This window comes from Phascolarctos cinereus, unplaced genomic scaffold, assembly GCF_003287225.1.
Source record: "Phascolarctos cinereus isolate Bilbo 61053 unplaced genomic scaffold, phaCin_HiC Scaffold_8;HRSCAF=390, whole genome shotgun sequence".
NCBI classification, from domain to species: domain Eukaryota; kingdom Metazoa; phylum Chordata; class Mammalia; order Diprotodontia; family Phascolarctidae; genus Phascolarctos; species Phascolarctos cinereus.
This window is the reverse complement of record NW_027556291.1, coordinates 75,367,575-75,384,884: the sequence shown is the minus strand read 5'-3', so window position 1 is coordinate 75,384,884 and position 17,310 is coordinate 75,367,575. Positions and strand designations below refer to the sequence as shown.

At 42.9% G+C, this 17,310-nt stretch overlaps 1 pseudogene; it reads right to left on the bottom strand.

Moving 5' to 3' along the window:
• Positions 1-12,361: 12,361 nt before the first annotated feature.
• On the bottom strand, positions 12,362-12,639 carry LOC110203182 (small nuclear ribonucleoprotein E pseudogene; annotated as a pseudogene).
• Positions 12,640-17,310: the final 4,671 nt, after the last annotated feature.

Genomic DNA, 17,310 nt, shown 5'->3' with positions numbered 1-17,310 from the left:
GAAGTTCCTTTTGTCATTTCTTACCACTAGATTAAAAAAAAATCCCAAAGGTCAAATGCTACCCTGAAGATTGATGGCTACCCTCAGGATGAAGGAGGGAAATGGAAGGCCAGCACTGGGCATGGGCATTGAACAAAGGCCATTGTCCCAAACCAGAGCTTGCACAAGGATGCAGCGAAGAGGAGCTATGCTGCAGCTACAAAAATTTGTAGAGGGTGTAACTTCCTTGCCCAGTGGGTAGGTGGTCTCAGACAATTTAACTACTGGCATCAGATGACAAAATATAGGATCAAATACAAAATCCTGTGTTTGGCATTCAAAGCCTTTCTTCACAGTCCAGCCCTCTCCTTCCTTTCTAGTCTTTTTACACCTTCCTTTCCAACACAGACTCTTCAATCCAGTGACACTGGCTTCCTGGCTGTTCCATGAACCAGAGTCCCAGGGGTGGGGAACCTGTGGCCCGGCGGCCACATGTGGCCCTCTAGGTCCTCAAGTGCAGCCCTTTGACTGAATCCAAACTTCACAGGACAATCCCCTTCATAAAAGGATTTGTTCTGGGAAACTTGGACTCACTCAAAAGGCCGCACCCAAGGACCTAGAAGGCCACGTGTGGCCTGGAGGCTGCAGGTTCCCTGAACCAGACACTTCATCTCTGGGCATTGTCTCTGGCTGAAATGCTCTCTGTCCTCCTCTTTGCCTTCTACCTTCCCTGGCTTCTTTTAAGTCCCAACTAAAGTCCCACCTACTACAGGAAGCCTTTCCCAATCTCTTTCAATTCCAGTGCCTCCTCTCTGGTGTTTGTTTCCTTTTTATCCTGTATCAAGCTTATTGGTACAGGACATACTTGTCTGCATGTTGTCCTCCCCTTCCCCCATTCAAATGTGACCTTCTTGATGGCAGGACTGTCTTTTGTCTCTTTTTGTATCCCCAGAGCTTAGCACAGTGCCTAGTATATTAATAAATGTTTGTTGTTCAGTCCTTTTTCAGTCGTTTCTGACTCTTCATGACCCCATTTGGAGTTTTCTTGGCAGAGATACTTGAGTGGTTTGCCATTTCCTTCTCCTAGTTAATTTTACAGATGAGGAAACTGAGGCAAATAGGATTAAGTGACTTGTCCAGGGTCACACAGCTAGTAAGTGTCTGAGGCTAGATTTGAACTCAGATCCTCCTGACTCCAGGCCTGACACTCTATCCACTGCACAAGTTTATTGACTGACAAAACCTAGCCGGGCCACCCAAGGCATTGTCCTCCAGTTTGCCAAATCGGTTGTCTGCAATGGAAGGGGCTTCCTCTTGCTTGGCCTTTAACTGCCTCTGCTGTGAACAGCCTTAAAATGATTTTTACCCCCTGCTCTTCTGTGCTAGCAGTGCATTTCAAATAAAATGACACACAAATCCCTCAGCAAGGCTTTGTGAAGGCAAAGCCTGAGACTTCAGTTACAAAGGTAATTCTTGCAGGTGTTGTAAAGCCCCATTCTGCTTCCAAGATTACACAGCCCCATTTACCTTATCAGCTGGGCCTTTTCAAGTGTATTGGAGGAAAACTACCTAGGGTGGGACTTCCATTAGCCTTACAAAGCACTTTACCTAAGCTCCTGGCTTTGTAAAAGCAAAAAGCACCAAGTCCAAATCCACACATCTAAGGTGATTGGAGGAGATAGCTAAAGTAGGTCTGGTTACAGAGATTTGCCCCAGATACCCGTGTAAATTAACCAGGCATGACTCAAGTTGCTCCAGGGAGGGGACCAGAAGGGTCTGAGGAACGTCATCAGAACATCAGCTCCCAGCTTGAGGAGGGGAGGGGGAGAAGGGAGGATTGCCTTTCTTTGGATCCCTAGTGCCTAGCCCTGCGCTATTCTGACAGCTGCACCAAACCATGGTGGCCCCCTTGTCCCATTAGCCCCTGCTCAGGCATCTCTTCGAACTCCATCCCTGAGTTCTCTCCTAGAGAAGGTGGTCTGTCAACCGTCAGGTCTGCTTCACGTTCTCCAGCCATCCTGGATCAAGGGAGGTGAATGTCATGTCTTCCCCTCATCCACACCCACACCTCCCCCCCAAAATACCAACACTGGCTTTTACCATCCTTGCCAATCTGAGATGTCTGTTCTAAAACCTTATGATGATTTTAATTTGCATTTCTCTTATCAGTAATTTGGAATACAATATAATACGTTGCTACATAAAAAAATGATGACTGAAGAATTCAGAGAAACACAGGAACACAATTTGAATTGATGGAGGGGTGGTAATCAGGGAAACATCGTACCAATGATTATAATCATGTAAATGGCAATCATACTAAAAAGCTGTTTAGCTCATTAATTGCAATCAACTGTCTTGGGACTGGAGAACTGATAATGAAACACCTTCTGCCTTTAAGGAACAAGGGTGGTACTACAGGTGTAGGGTGTGGTTAATTGGTTGTGCTTAAATTATTTTCAGAGTGCCCAGCCTGGAGTCAGGAAGACTCATTCCGGAGTTCAAATACAGCCTCAGATACTTACCAGCTGTATGATCCTGGGCAAGTCACTTAACCCTGTTTACCTTAGTTCACTCACCTGTACAATGAGTTGGAGAAGGATGTGACAAATCACTGCAGTACCTTTGCCAAGAAAACTCCAAATGGGATCACGAAGAGTCAGACACGACCGATCAACAAAAATTATTTTAAATTCAAATAACTGTGGCTTCAAAGCAACAGGTGTTACTAAAACTTTTAAAAATGAAGATGGGGCAGCTAGGTGGTTCAGTGGATAGAGTGCTGGCCCTGAAGTCAGGAGGACCTGAGTTCAAATCCAGCCTCAGACCAAACACTTGACACTTACTAGCTGTGTGACCCTGGGCAAGTCACTTAACCCAATTGCCTAAAAAAAAAAATGAAGATAGAAGAAAATGAGAACTAGATAACAGATGGAAGGGACCTCAGGGGCCAGCTAGTACAAGCCACTCATTTTACAGATGAGGGATGTGAGGTCCAGGGGGTATGATTGAACTTATGTGTCCAAGGTCACACAATAGGATCCAAGACCTAGAGCTGGAAGGGACCTCAAAGGTCATCTAGTCTAGTAACCTGAGGCTCAGGAAGTGATTTATCCAAGGTCATTCAGGTAGGAACAGAGTCAGAATTTGAATCTAGGGGTTTGCAAACTGGATAAGTTTCAAGACCTCCTCCAGTTGTCTGATGACTCTCCCTTTGTGTCTTGTTCATCCTTCATTTTTGAGAAGGAGCAACGACATCTACACCTTGAATAGCAGAAGCATTGCGGAATGGTTCCAACCAGCATTTTAGTCCTTCCCCCCAACCCCCATCCCCATTGACATAATCCTATGGTTTTTATTCGTTATATGATGAATTGTGCTAATTGTTTTCATAATGCTTAACCTTCTTCACATTCTTGATAGAAATCCAAAATGGTCATGGTGATTATAGTAAATTTTTTAAAAATCTGTTGGCTAAGATCCTATTTAAAAATTTTGTCCCAATATTCATTACTGAACCTGGCCTCTCCTTCTTTTTCTCTGCTTTACCTTTCCCTGGTTTGAGTATCACTATCATATTGGTTTCATTAAAGGAACTGGTAGAGTGTCTTCTTTCTGAATTATTGAGAATATTTTTGTAGTGTTGTCAATCAATAGATTGATCTTTATACATTTGATATAATTCACTTGTAAATCCATCTGGATCAGGAGCTTCTCATCTGCCCCCAATTTAGTAGTTCATAGTGAATTACTCGACTTCTCTTTCTAAAATGGCAGAGTCTCTTTTTCTGCATGAGGCCCAAACAGAAGAAGTGACTTACCCAGTGCCACACAGCTAATAAAAAACAGATCTGGGATTTGAATCTAGGTATTCTGACTCAAAATACAATGTTCTTTCCATTACACACTTCTCAACTTAATTCAATTGAACAACACATATTAAACACCTACTGTGTGTTGGAGGGTGGGGAATTTATAAAGTTTTAGATTAGACTCCCTGCCCTTGTGGAGCTGAAAGCCTAGGAAAGGATACCGGCTGAGTGAACTTGGGTAAGTGAACTTCTCCATGTTTTAATTTCCTCTGTAAAATGAAGGGTTTGGATTTGATGGTTTCTAAGGTTCCTTCGTGCTCTAAATTTATGATCTTATCATCACATAAGATGTGGACGCAACAAGAATGCACATTAGAACACGTTAAACATACAAGAGAAATACCAAGCAAGTTGAATTCACTGGCCCAAAGTCTACACCTGTGGAGCACAAGCATGGTTCTAACAGACTGGAAATGCTCAGTGACTCACTGTATTTGTATTCTGAGGACCAGTCCAGCTCAGAGTGCAGGCTGGCTGCAGGGCTCTGAATTGTGAGGCCATTTATAAACAACTCCCAAGGCCCATTTGTTAAGGTACAGAGGCAGTGGGGTGCTGATAAATGGTTAATAGCTAGATTTCTGAACAACAGGACACACTTTTAAACTTAATCTGCATTATTAACATTTTCTCCAACCTTTCTTAAGTCTAGACAATCAACAAAACAATAAATCAAGCCCTGGTTTGTAGCATTTGCTCCCACAGAAAATTCAACAATGTGGGCTGGCAATAGAAGGGTTGAAATTTGCACTGTTGGAGGGATACTTATAATGAAATCATAGATCCTTGAAATAAATTGGAGCAAGCATTTCTTTTTTTCTTTTTTTTCTTTTTTTTAAAATTTATTTTGATTTATCAAGAATCACTTCCATATGCTTTTGAGTTGAAAATTTTTCTCCCCCTTCCTCCCTCCCACCCTCCCCAAGACGGTGCACAATCTGATATAGGCTTTACATTTACATACCCATTAAACGTATTTTCACATTAGTGAAGTTGTAAGTAAAAATTAAAACCAATAGGAGGAACCATCAGAAAGAGGAAACAAAACTCATCTGAAAGTAAAAATAAGTGATAGTGATCCAACTTCCATAGTTCTTTCTTTGGATGTGGACAGCATTTTCCATCCCAAGGCCTCTGGAGATGTCTTAGATCCTCGTAATGCTGAGAAGGGTTCAGCTTAACAATCTTAGTCATTGCATAACATGGCTGTTATTGTGTACAAAGTCCTCTTGGTTCTGCTCACTTCACTCTGCATCAGACTATATAAGTCTTTCCAGGTTTTTCTGAAGTCAGCCTGTTCATCATTTCTCATAGCACAATAGTATTCCATTACATTCATATACCACAACTTGGAGCAAGTATTTCTTAAAGCAGTCAACTACGGGCCACAAAGCTGAGGTGGCTGGTGGTGCAGTGGCTAGAGCACTGGGCTGGAGTCAGGAAGACCAGAGTTCAAATCCAGCCTCAGATGCTTCCTAGCTGTGGGACCCTGTGTTTGCCTCAGTTTCCTTAACTATAAAATGGGGATAATAATAGGATCTACCCCTGGGGTTGTTATAAGAATCAGATGAGCTATTTGTAAAGCACTTAGCACAGTACCTGGCACGTAATACTTCTAAATAGTAGGTGCTTAATCAACACTGTTTTTTTTTTTCCTTCCTCAGACACTTCCTGGGTATTCGACCCTGGGTAAGTCACCTAACCTCTATTTTCCTCAGTTTCTTCAACTGTAAAATGGAGATCATAACAGTGCCTACTTAGAATGGTTGTTGTGAAGGTCAAATGAGATAATATTTACAAAGCACTTAGCACAGTGCCTGGCATATAGTACATACTTATTCCCCACAGACCTAAGAGGCCAAGAATGGATTATGAAAACCAAAAATCTTTCTAGTCAATAGTTTCAATGCAGTCTTTTGACAGGGTTGTTAATGGACAGCAAGACGACCTGATTTTCAGTTTTCCTTTGTGAAGTGGGATGAAATGGTTCCATGATGGCTGATGAGGCTGGACAGCCCACGGTCTGGAGAAGTGGCTTCTGAATAACACAAGCTGTGCCTGCACATTCGGTGGCAGAAGTGTTAGTGAATGAGTCTACCTGGGAAGGCCCACCCCACTGTAGCTGTCCAGCACTGTGATCAGAATAAACCACACCTCTGGGTCTCCCCTAACTGTATTTTCATGCAGGTAGATCACAGATGTTCTGCACAGCCAAAACCCTTCACTGGTCGGATCTACTCTGCAGTGTCTCTGATGTCCATAGGGGTGGCCATAACCAGTAGGTAAACTGGGTTCCCTAAGTACTAGTGGCTTGGCCCCTAAGGAGTAGAAAACCTTTTAACCAGCTGACATAGACGGACCACTGTTGGGGATAGGGTTCTATTATTACATTTCTTACAGAGATGACTAGTGAGCAGGCTGTGCTCTAAATGGGAGAAGGTGTAATCCCTCCCTAGGCCTGACAAAGCAGGGCCCAAGTTCAGAGGACCTGGCCATCTAGTACAACTTAAATTTTGCAGAGGAGGAAACTGATGCCCAAAGAGGGTAAGTGACCTGTCTGAGGTCATGCAGATAGTAAGTAGCAGATTTAGGGTTTGAACTCAATCTTCTCATTCCAAATCTAGTGGATAGTAAGTATAAACTGAAAAATCCAGGTGCCTGAAGAATATGAAGATGCAAGGGCTGAGCTGGGTAAGAAGACTACTTCCTGGGCATAGATACAGAGCTAGAGGAGTCCATATGAGATCAGGAAGCCAAAATCCAGGGGGTGCAAAGGAGTTGATCATTTGTCTGAACCAACCTGATTCCCCAGAGCATTAGTAATTTAAGGAAGATATTGGGTTTCCCACTCCCAGTTGGCAATGACATGGTAGCATGGTTGCATCAGTTCTTTTAATTCAACTGACCCTGTTGTGGGCATGTTAGGGGAAGACTACTTCAAGCTACAGTCGGGAGAATTCTGCAACATCTCCGTTGTTAAGGGTGTGGAAAGAACTAGAAAGGCAACTGTGCCTCAGGATTATCAACTTCCTGTCTTCTACAGGTGATCATTGGGGGTGTTATGGGGAGAATTCCTGTTCCAGTACTAGTTGGACTAGATTGCCATACCCCCTGCAGGGAGCTAACATTGTGCTGGTGATTAGGGCAATCAGTGGGGCTGGTTGGGACGTGTGTGGAGGTGGGAGATGGGTGGGGGAGGGAGGACTCCCTCCCTTCTGGGGAAAGAGGAGCATGACCTAAATCAGGATGCAAAGAAGCAAGATCCAAATGTTGGGCCAGGTGGAGAACATGCCTTTCTCTGGAACTTCAAAATCTCAAGGGCAAAGACGAGTGGAAAGCCAGAAGGAGGAGTGGAAATCTGAGCTGGGGAGTCCACAAGGGATCAGAAATATTTCAGAGATAATGCTTATTCTGATCCAACCTGTATGCCCAGAGCTTTGGCTTTTCATGGGAGTTGCAAGCTCTGATCCATCCTCTTTTCACAATGATCTTCCTTATGCACAGATATGGTTATGTCATGCCTCTCTTTGTTCCAGACTCTTCCTACCTACCCCAAGTGAAGTTCAAACTCTCAGATTCCAGACCTCTTGATTCCAGGACCTCATCTATAAGAAGGATCACTATCCTCAGCCCAATCTCCTGTTTTCCTTAGTACTTGAAAGAGAACAGATGCCATCTCTTGCCATTAACAGGATTGTTGAGAGTAGCACCTTGGTCCAAGGGTGCTACATCCCAGTACTATAGTTAAACTCTCACCTCTTCTTCCAATCCAAGGATGCTGAATTTTCAGCTGCCCAAGTGAAAATCATGTCTGTCCCTGCCATCCCTGCCACCATTCTCATCCACTCAGCCTAATCCCCCCCCCAAGTCTCAAGAAAGCTCCACTAGCTCTTTCCATTGTGCCTTTTGAAACACCCTTGTATGATTCCAGTATTTTTTGTGCCTATTTTACCAAGCTATTAATTCTCTTTTCATAATTTTCTGGCATTGCTCTCATTTCTTTCCCCCAGTTTTCCTCTACTTCTTTTATTTGATTTTTTAAATCATTTTTTGCTCTTTTTCATCTCTTTCTTTAATTCTTCTAGGAAGCCATTTGGGCTTTTATCCAATCTGCATTTTTCTTTGAGACTTTGCTTGCAGATGTTTTCAAGTCATTGTCTTCTTCTAAGTTTGTGTCTTCAGCTTCTCAGCCCTCATAGTAGATTTTTATGATCAGGGTTTTTTTTTGTTGTTGTTTGCTAATTTTTCCAGTCCACTGCTTGACTTTGGATTTTACATTAGAGTTGGGCTCTGCTCACCCCTGGGGGAGGGAGGTGGTGTCTAGCCTGATCTTCTGACTTTTGTGTCCTGCTGCTTACACAGCTAGGTAGTTTTCAAGCCTTTTCAGTTCTATCCCCTCCCAACATCTTTTCCATGGATCCCCCTTCTCTCCACTCATATCACTTCTCATTGTTGTAGCCTCCTAAATCATCTCCCTGCCTCATGTCTCTCTCTTTTCTCTCCGAACCATCTTCCACCCAGATACCAAAGTGACTTTTTGTTGGTTTTTCCCAGTTCAGAATTTGATTTGATGTGTTTTTTAAAGTTGTTTAGAGGAATGTGTTGGGAGAGCTCAGAAAAAAAGTTCACTTTACTCCACCATCCCACCCCAACCCTATTCTGTTATTAACAAATATCCCTTCATCTTCTATCTCTTTCCCTCTTCTGGCACTCACTGAGACCTGGCTCTCTCTGGAGCAACCTGCTGAATCCCTGACCATCCTTTCCCATCCTTGCTGTACCTTCTCATATGCACTGGGCCAGGAGGAAGAGGCAGCATATTCTCATTGTCACTTCCAGGGTCTTCTTCTGTGGCCATCACTCAGCAACTTTTTCTCCACTGAGGGTCACTTTATCCAGATCTCTTATTCTTTTTTTCTCACTTAATAGTATTTTATTTTTTCCAATTATATGTAAAGATAGTTTTCAACATTCATTTTTGTTAAATTTTGAGTTCCAAATTTTTCTCCCTCCCTTCCCTCTCCCCTCCTCAAAATGCTATACAATCTGATATAGTCTATACATGTACAATCATATTAAACATATTTCCACATTAGTCATGTTGTGAAAGAAGAATCAGAACAGAAGGGAAAAACCACAAGAAAGAAAAAACAAAAAAAGAGAGAAAATAGTATGTTTCAATCTGCATTCAGACTCCATAGTTCTTTCTCAGATTTGTGGATAGCATTTTCCATCATGAGTCTTTAGGAATTGTCTTAGATCATCACATTGCTGAGAAGAGCTAAGTCTAACAAAGTCGGTTGTCACACAATGTGGCTGTTACTAAATACAATATTCTCCTGGTTCTGCTCACTTCACTCAGCATCAGTCCATACAAGTCTTTCCAGGTTTTTCTGAAATCTGCCCGCTCATCATTTCTTAAAGCACAACAGTATTCCATTACATTCATATACCACAACTTGTTCAGTCATTGCCCAATTGATAGACATCCCCTCACTTTCTAATTCTTTGCCATCACAAAAAGAGCTGCTATAAATATTTTTGTACATGTGGGTCCTTTTCCCATTTTTATGATCTCTTTTGGATATAAACCTGGTAGTGGTATTGCTGAGTCAAAGGGTATGCACAGTTTGATAGCCTTTTGGGCATAGTTCCAACTTGCTTTCCAGAATGGTTAGCAGATCTCTACTAGCCCCTGAGTCATTCTTCTTCCTTTCTCAAGGAATTCAGTGCTGTGTCACAATCTTCCTTTCTAGTCTAACTCCTGCCCTGGCACTTAGGAACATCAATATTGATGTTGATTTCCCTGCAAACATCCTGGCCTCCCACTTCCTCACCTTCTTCAGCTCCCAAGATCTTCACCTGAAGCCCACCTTGATGACCCAGGGATGGCCATACCCTTGATCTCAGCTTCATTCATAAATTTTCCATTTCCATCATCCAGAACTCAGAAATTCCTGTAGCCCACAGTACCCTATCATTCTGTCTCTCTCTATGCCTAAACCTCTTCTTCATCTTCTATCTGACCCTCAGTGCTCTCTCCAGGGTTAATTTTCCCTTCCTTCTCACTCTTGGCCTTGTTAATAAGTGCCACTTTGTTCAGTCTTCTACAGCTTTGCCCCCTCATCTTACCACAGATTTTGCCTTGCCAAGCCCCAACCCTGGATACCATCTTCGTCTTCTGCTCCTATTCACTACTGCTGGGATTCACTCTGACTTGATATCATCTGATCTCAACTGAGCCCTTATTACCTCCAGGCAGTGGCTCATTCCCTAACAGATTTCCTTTCCCATGAAGGCCTTATACCAGACTGTTCCAAATCTCTTCTCCTCAGCCCTTCCACAACTCTCTCTCTCTCTCTCTCTCTCTCTCTCTCTCTCTCTCTCTCTCTCTCTCTCTCCTCTCTCTCTCTGCCTCTCTCTCTCTCTCTCTCTCTCTCTCTCTCTCTCTCTCTCTCTCTCTCTTGTCTATTTCTCTCTCTGTCTCTGTCTCTGGTCTATTTCTCTCTCTCTCTCTCTCTCTCTCTCTCTCTCTCTCTCTCTCTCTCTCTCTCTCAGCAAAGGACCACATGTCCAATAAGCATTTCAAACTCAATATGTTAACTCCCTTTCCACTTCCCCACAAACCTGCCCCTCTTACAAACTTTTCTAGTTCTATCCCAGGCACCACTATCCTTACAGTAACCCAGGTTCTCAATCTCAGCATCATCCTTGACAAGCCCACCCGCCTCGGTAGATTTCAAGCCCTTTTTCAAGCCTTTTCATTTCTACCCCTTCCCAACATCTTACCCATGGATCCTTTTTCTCTCCACTTACATCACTTCTCCCCTGGGCAATTTCTATAACCTCCTAAATCATCTCCTTGCCTCACATCTCTCTCTTCTTCACACCATCTTCCACCCAGATGCCAAAGTGGTATTCCTAAGCACAGAGATCTGCCCATGGCATTCCCCTGCTCAAAAAGCTCTGGTGGTTTTCTATTTCCTCTATGACAAATGCAGCACTCTTCCATTTGGCATTTAAAGCTCTTCATGAGGGGCAGCTAGGTGGCGCAGTGGATAGAGTACCAGCCCTGAAGTCAGGAGGACCTGAGTTCAAATCCAGCCTCAGACCAAATACTTGGCACTAGCTGTGTGATCCTAGGCAAGTCACTTAACCCGAATTGCCTGAAAAAGAAATAAAGCTCTTCATGATCTGGATCCAGATCTGCTTTTCTAGACTTATTACACATTCCTTTTTTTTGCTCACTTGATGGTACAGTTGAAACAGCATTTCTTGATGTGTTCCTCATGTACATTTCTAGTCTCTATGTCTTTCCTCATGCCTAGAATGCACTCCCTCCTTGCCCCCATCTCTTAGAATCCCTAGCTTCCTTGAAAACTCAGCTCAAGTGCCTTCACCTCCAAATCACTTTGCATAGATTTTAGCTTTGCTTTTAGACATGCATATTGTTTTCACCAATGAATATAACCCCCTCGAAGACATGGACTCTCTCATTTTTGTCTTGGAATCCCCAGCACCTAGCACAGTGCCCAGCACAACTAGAAAGGACCTCGGAAGTCATCTAGTCCAAATGCTTCATTTTACATATGAGGAAACTGAGGGCCATGGACATTAAATGAATTTAAACCCAAGTCCTCTGACTCCAGTGCCAATACTACTTCTACTATATGACTCCGAGTCAAAGTTACCAAAGGATCCAGATTCAAATTCCAGCTCTTCTCTTTGCTGTGTGACTTGGGTAAGTTTCTCCCCCTCTCTGGGCTTCCTCACTTTTTTGCTCTCTAAAAATGAGGAAGTTGAAGTAGTGTGATATTCTTAACCTCGGATCTGAGAGCTCTGTTCTATTCAAAGAGTCTGGTAATTGCGTTTAGATATAATTGGTTTCCTTTGTAATACTGTGTCCTTTCCTGCTCTAAATCTATGACATTAAATGGCAAAGAATGTAAAGTTGACAATGATTCACTTCAGAGGAGGGTGTGGAGGAGGACATGGGACCAGACTATGTTCTCAAGCTGTCACCCAATAAGGAGGGCTCCCTTTAAATCTTTAGATAATAATCACATGTTGTTCAGTCACGTTTGACTCTCTGTGACCCCATTTGGAGTTTTCTTGGCAAAGATACTGGAGTGGTTTGCCATTTCCTTCTCCAGCTCATTTTTACTGATGAGGAAACTGAGGCAAACAGGGTACAGTGACTTGCCCAGTGACTAGCTGCCACACAGCTAGTAAGTGTCTGTGGCCGGACTTGAAATCAGGCAGAATCTTCTTCTTCTTCTTCTTCTTCTTCTTCTTCTTCTTCTTCTCTTCTTCTTCTTCTTCTTCTTCTCTTCTTCTTCTTCTTCTTTAAATAGAATCAAACCCCAGAGCAACCCATTTATTGTTATAATATCATAAAAGAAAGATCAAAATAACATGGAAAAACATGTAGCTGGCTTTTGAAGCCCAGAGAATGTAACTTAAAACAAATTATTGCCTTCTGAGTGTCTTCTAACTTCACGGACCGTACACTTCTAGTTAGAGACACTTTGCGGTGGAGTAATGTTGTCACCTTTAGCATGACCCAGCCAAGTTGTTTCCTTGATTCTGTTTTAACATGAATTTCCTCTGCATCATCCAATACAAGATTCTTATACTCATCAAAACCAATTATGCAGCCCTCTATTTGCATATTTACTTGCTCATATAGTCACACCTGAATTCGGGACTGATTTTGGAGAAACTTGAGGATGAAGTTGACGGGCTGCACCATCACCTTCTGCACCTTCTGGCCCTGGCCGAGGTATGCCATGGCAGGAGAGTACAATGAGAGCGCTGGGCAAGGTGTGCCAGGAAGAGTCTTCTTGACTCCAGGCTTGGCACTCTATCTACTGCAGCACTACCTAGATGCCTAATAATCCCTTATCTTTGTATAATACTCTACAGTTTCATATTCTCTCATTCCACCTTCACAGTCAATCACTCATCAATCAATAAACATTTATTAAATATCTACTATATGTAAGATAGAAGCAGCCTTATGCTATGGGTAAGGAGCTGATCTTGGAGTCAGGAAGATTCTAGTTCAAATCCTACCTCAGAAACCTCCTGGCTACATGACCGTGGACAAGACATTCAGCCTCCTCAATTTCCTAGATAACTCTTTTTTTTTTAGAGATTAATTAATTTATTTTTAGTTTTAACATTCACTTTTATAAGCTTTTGAGTTCTAAAATTTCCCCCCTCTTTCCCCTTCTCCCTGCCCAAGACAGCATGCAATCTGATATAGGCTATATATGTACAACCATATTAAACATATTTCCGTATTAGTCATGTTGTGAAAGAAGAATCAGAACAAAAGGGAAAAACCAAGAGAAAGAAAAAAAACAAAAAAACCAAAACAAGTGAAAATAGTATGCTTTGATCTGCATTCAGACTCCATGGTTCTTTCTCTGGATGTGGACAGCATTTTCCATCATGAGTCTTTTGGAATTGACCAGACAGCTTTCTAAGACTAAGTTTTAGGGCATATGTTAATTGGCATTGATAGAGGGTCTTTCTGTTCCAGGACCCCCTTATACCAACTATATCCTGGTTATGGGAGGGGGGAAATGTGGCAGGCATTAAGGTCACAAAGACAAAAGTAGAAAGGTCCCTGCCCTCAAGGGGTTTCTATTCTATGTGGGAGATACCATGTACCATGTACACAAGGGAAAGGGGTGGGGCAGAGGGTAGGCACTAGCAATTGAGGGGATTAAGGAGGTCCTCAAGCTTGAGCTGAACTTTGAAGAAAACTAGGGTTTCTAAAGGTAAGGAAGGAGTGTGCTCCAGGCACGGGTGATAGCTGTGCTTTCCTGATGGGAAATAGAATGTCATGGGTGAGGAACAGTAAGTTGGCACCATTGAAGAGAAAATATATGCCTAGAAAGGGTAGATTTTGGCAAGCTTGTGAACGGCCTTAAACAGTAATGTAGCGAAAGCTGTCCCCCTCCATACAACATGGGGTGTCATTTGGAGGTAGAATCGACATTTCTAGTCTCTTCCTGCCCCTTTCTTCTCTAACAGGGACTTGTATTCCTACCAGAGGGGAAACCGAAGGTTGGGGCCAGAAGTTTGGATCCTCCACTCTCCTCAGAGAGTAGGAGTACCGGGCTAGGATTGTATCTATCTGCTCCCTTAAATATTATTGGTCTAAACTCCTCGTAATGAGGAAAGGAGGACCCAACCTTTATACCCAAGACTTGGCTTCCTTCCCACCAAGTACCAGTTTCTCAATGAACACACAAAGCAATTAGCAAAGAAACCCATTTATCTAAATTGGTAGAGAAACAGAAATCAAAGAAAGTAGACGTAGGAGAATACATACCAGATAATACAGAGTGAAAGAGTCCTCCCATTGGGAGCGAGGTAACTCAGCTCAACCAAAAGAGAGAAGAACTAGATCTCACCCAAGGGGAAGTTCCCCAAAGTCTCTATTGGAGCAATGTGTGGACAGGGATGTGATAGAGACCACTGGCTCTTCTCACGCTGGTTTCTTTCCAGAGTCTTATTCTCCCTTTAGCAACGTAAAGTGGGGTTTGGCATGGTCCGCCTTCTCTCTCAAAACTGGAAGCCAGAAATGCCTGAACGCAGCCCCAACAGACTCTGGAAACGCCAAGAGCCTGGCACTCTCCTCTCTTGTTCTCAACTACTCTGACCCACCCCTCATGTAGGCGTAGAGTATTGCTCTCCACCAATGAGGAGAGAATCCTGTACTAATGGCCTTTGGGACTCAGGTTACAATGCTATTATTAGCAATATTACTCAATATTAATAATAACAATAATATTCACATGGCACTTTAAGGTTTATTCAACATTTTACGAATATTTTCTCATTTTATCCTCGTGACAATCCTGGGAGGTAGGTGCTATTATTATCTCCATTTTACAGATGAGGAAACCGAGGTTTAGAGAGGTGAAGTGACTTGCCCAGGGTCACACAGCTAGTAAATGTTTAAGACTGGATTTGAACTCAGGTCCTCCTGACTCTGGGCCCAGCATTCTGTGAATTGTACCACTTAGCTGCCAAACAGGGGCATTTGTATTTGATCCTAGAGGCAGTAGAGAGCCACTGGCATTTATTAAGCCAGGAAGTGACATGGTCAAGACCTATACTATGATAAGAATCGCTGCTAGCTCTATGGATAATGGATCGGAAGATGGAGAAATCAGAAGCCGGGAGACCAATTAGGAGGCTACTGCAAAAGTCCGAGTGACATCGGTGATGAGGATCCAAACTTAGGTGGTTGTGTAAGTAGAGTGAAAGAGTTGAGGGTCAATGGGAAAGATATTGTGGAGGTAGAAATGGAAGACTTGGCAACAGATTGGACTTTGGGGTAGGGGAATACAAATAAGGTATTGACAATGACATTGAGGTTGTCAGCCTGGGTGACTGGGGAAAAGTTGATGCCCTTGAGAGTAAGAAAGGTTGGTATGAGAGACAGAACTTGCCCTGAATCTCCTTGATGTGGGATCTGAGGGTCCACTCTTCCTTCTTTTCCAGATTTTCAGCCTTCTACACCTTATCATCCCTTGGAATTCTTGTCCATGTCCATCCTCTTTCTAGGGACATTCCTCAGATTTCTTTAACAGTCTCTGGATCCCACAATGCCTTGGGAGCGCTTAAAATGGCCCTTCTTCAGAGCCCCGACCATCCTAGGAGTTGCAGCCACACAGCATCACCAGAAGTGAGAGCTTTTGGCCATGACAAAAAAACTGGACAGTTTTGCCAGTGAAACTCAGACATCTCTTCCTCCTGAGGCTCAGAAAGAGGGAAGGGACTTGCCCAATTCAGTTTCCTTGAATTCCACAATACATACTAAGTGTAAGGCTCGTTTCATATACTAGTATCTAGTACACTAGATATAATGATGGGGAAAGAAAGTAAATAGTCTTTTTCCACAAGGAACTTAAATTCTCCTGAGAGGCAACCAAGGTCTTACAGTTAGTAAATAAGGGAGATACTTCAATACAGATCCCCCACATTCCATTCTGGTACTCTTTCTACTAAGCACAGAACATTTAGAGCTTAAAGGGACCTTGAACAACATCTAATCTAGTCTTGTCATATTATAAATGGAAAAACCGAGACCTAGAGAGAACACCAATCTTGGATGATGGCAGCAGAAGAAAATAGTGAGTGGCAAATGAGAGGACTCTTTTGTTTGGAAGTGCCCCAAGTGTCATGTTTACAGTTACCTAGTCCCAGAGGGGTCACTAGCATGCCTCAGACATACTCTCACCAAGCTCTCAAAGGCAGCAACAGTTTGGTATCCTCAAAGTGAAACTTCAGGGACTAGGAAAAAAAAAAAAACTTGGTAGTCATATCCCTGTGTGGTTGGAGCACACCACGTCAGCCTCACTTATCAGTTTCAAACTACCCAGCAAGCTACCTGGATTTCTGTTTGGTTTCTCTGAGATCGAAGATCATTAGGGAGGAAAGGGCTTAGAGAACATAGAATATTAGAAATGGAAGGGACCTTAGACTGAGAATGTAGAACACCAGAATGGTAAGGGACTTCAGAGATAATCTAGTCCAACCCTCACATTTTATAGAGGAAAGAGAGAACAAGAGAAATTAAGTGACTTGTCCAAGGTCACACAACTAGGGAATAGCGAGTTGAAATTCAAAAGCCAGTTATGCAGTAATTATTGTGTGCCAGGTGCTATGAAGTCCAGCGCTTGTCTTCTGTCCCACATTTGACAAATCTCTCTGTGGTTTCACTTCTCTCTCAACCAGCCCTTCATACCCACACCTGACTCTGTCTACAGCCAGCCGATGTTTGTAGGGCATTGCCAAATGAAAACAATAAGAGACTGATCCCTGCCCTGGGGGCTTGAGTTCTATTTGTTTTCTCCAGAGTGGTCTCAATCTAGACTTGGAGACTCTTGGGTATGCCAGCTTGTCACATATAGGACCACAGAGTTACACAGTTGGAAAGGACATTAACAGCCTTCTAGTTCAACTGATTCCCTCCTAAAAATTCCCTCTATTTGTATCCTCCTGCTTGAAGACATGAAACGAGAAGAAAATCATCACATCTCAAGGCGTCCCATTAGACTTTTAGATAACTAATCGGCTTTCCTTACCACAAACCTGAATTTGTTTCTCTTGGCACAGGGGATAGAATGCCAGGTCTGAAGTCAGGAAGTTCTTCCTGAGTTCAAATCTGGCCTCAGATGCTTGCTAGTTGTGTGACCCTGGGCAAGTCGGTTTGCCTCAGTTTCGTCATCGGTAAAATGAACTGAAGAAGGAAATAGCAAATCACTCCAGTATCTTTGCCAAGAAAACCCTAAGTAGGGTCATGAAGAGTCAGACATGACTGAAGAAGAAGTGTATACCCTCTATCCACTATTCTTTGTTCAGTTCTCAAGTCTCAACCCTTTTCTACATACAATCCTTCAACTACTGCAGATACGATTTCTTAAGTCAACAAGCATTT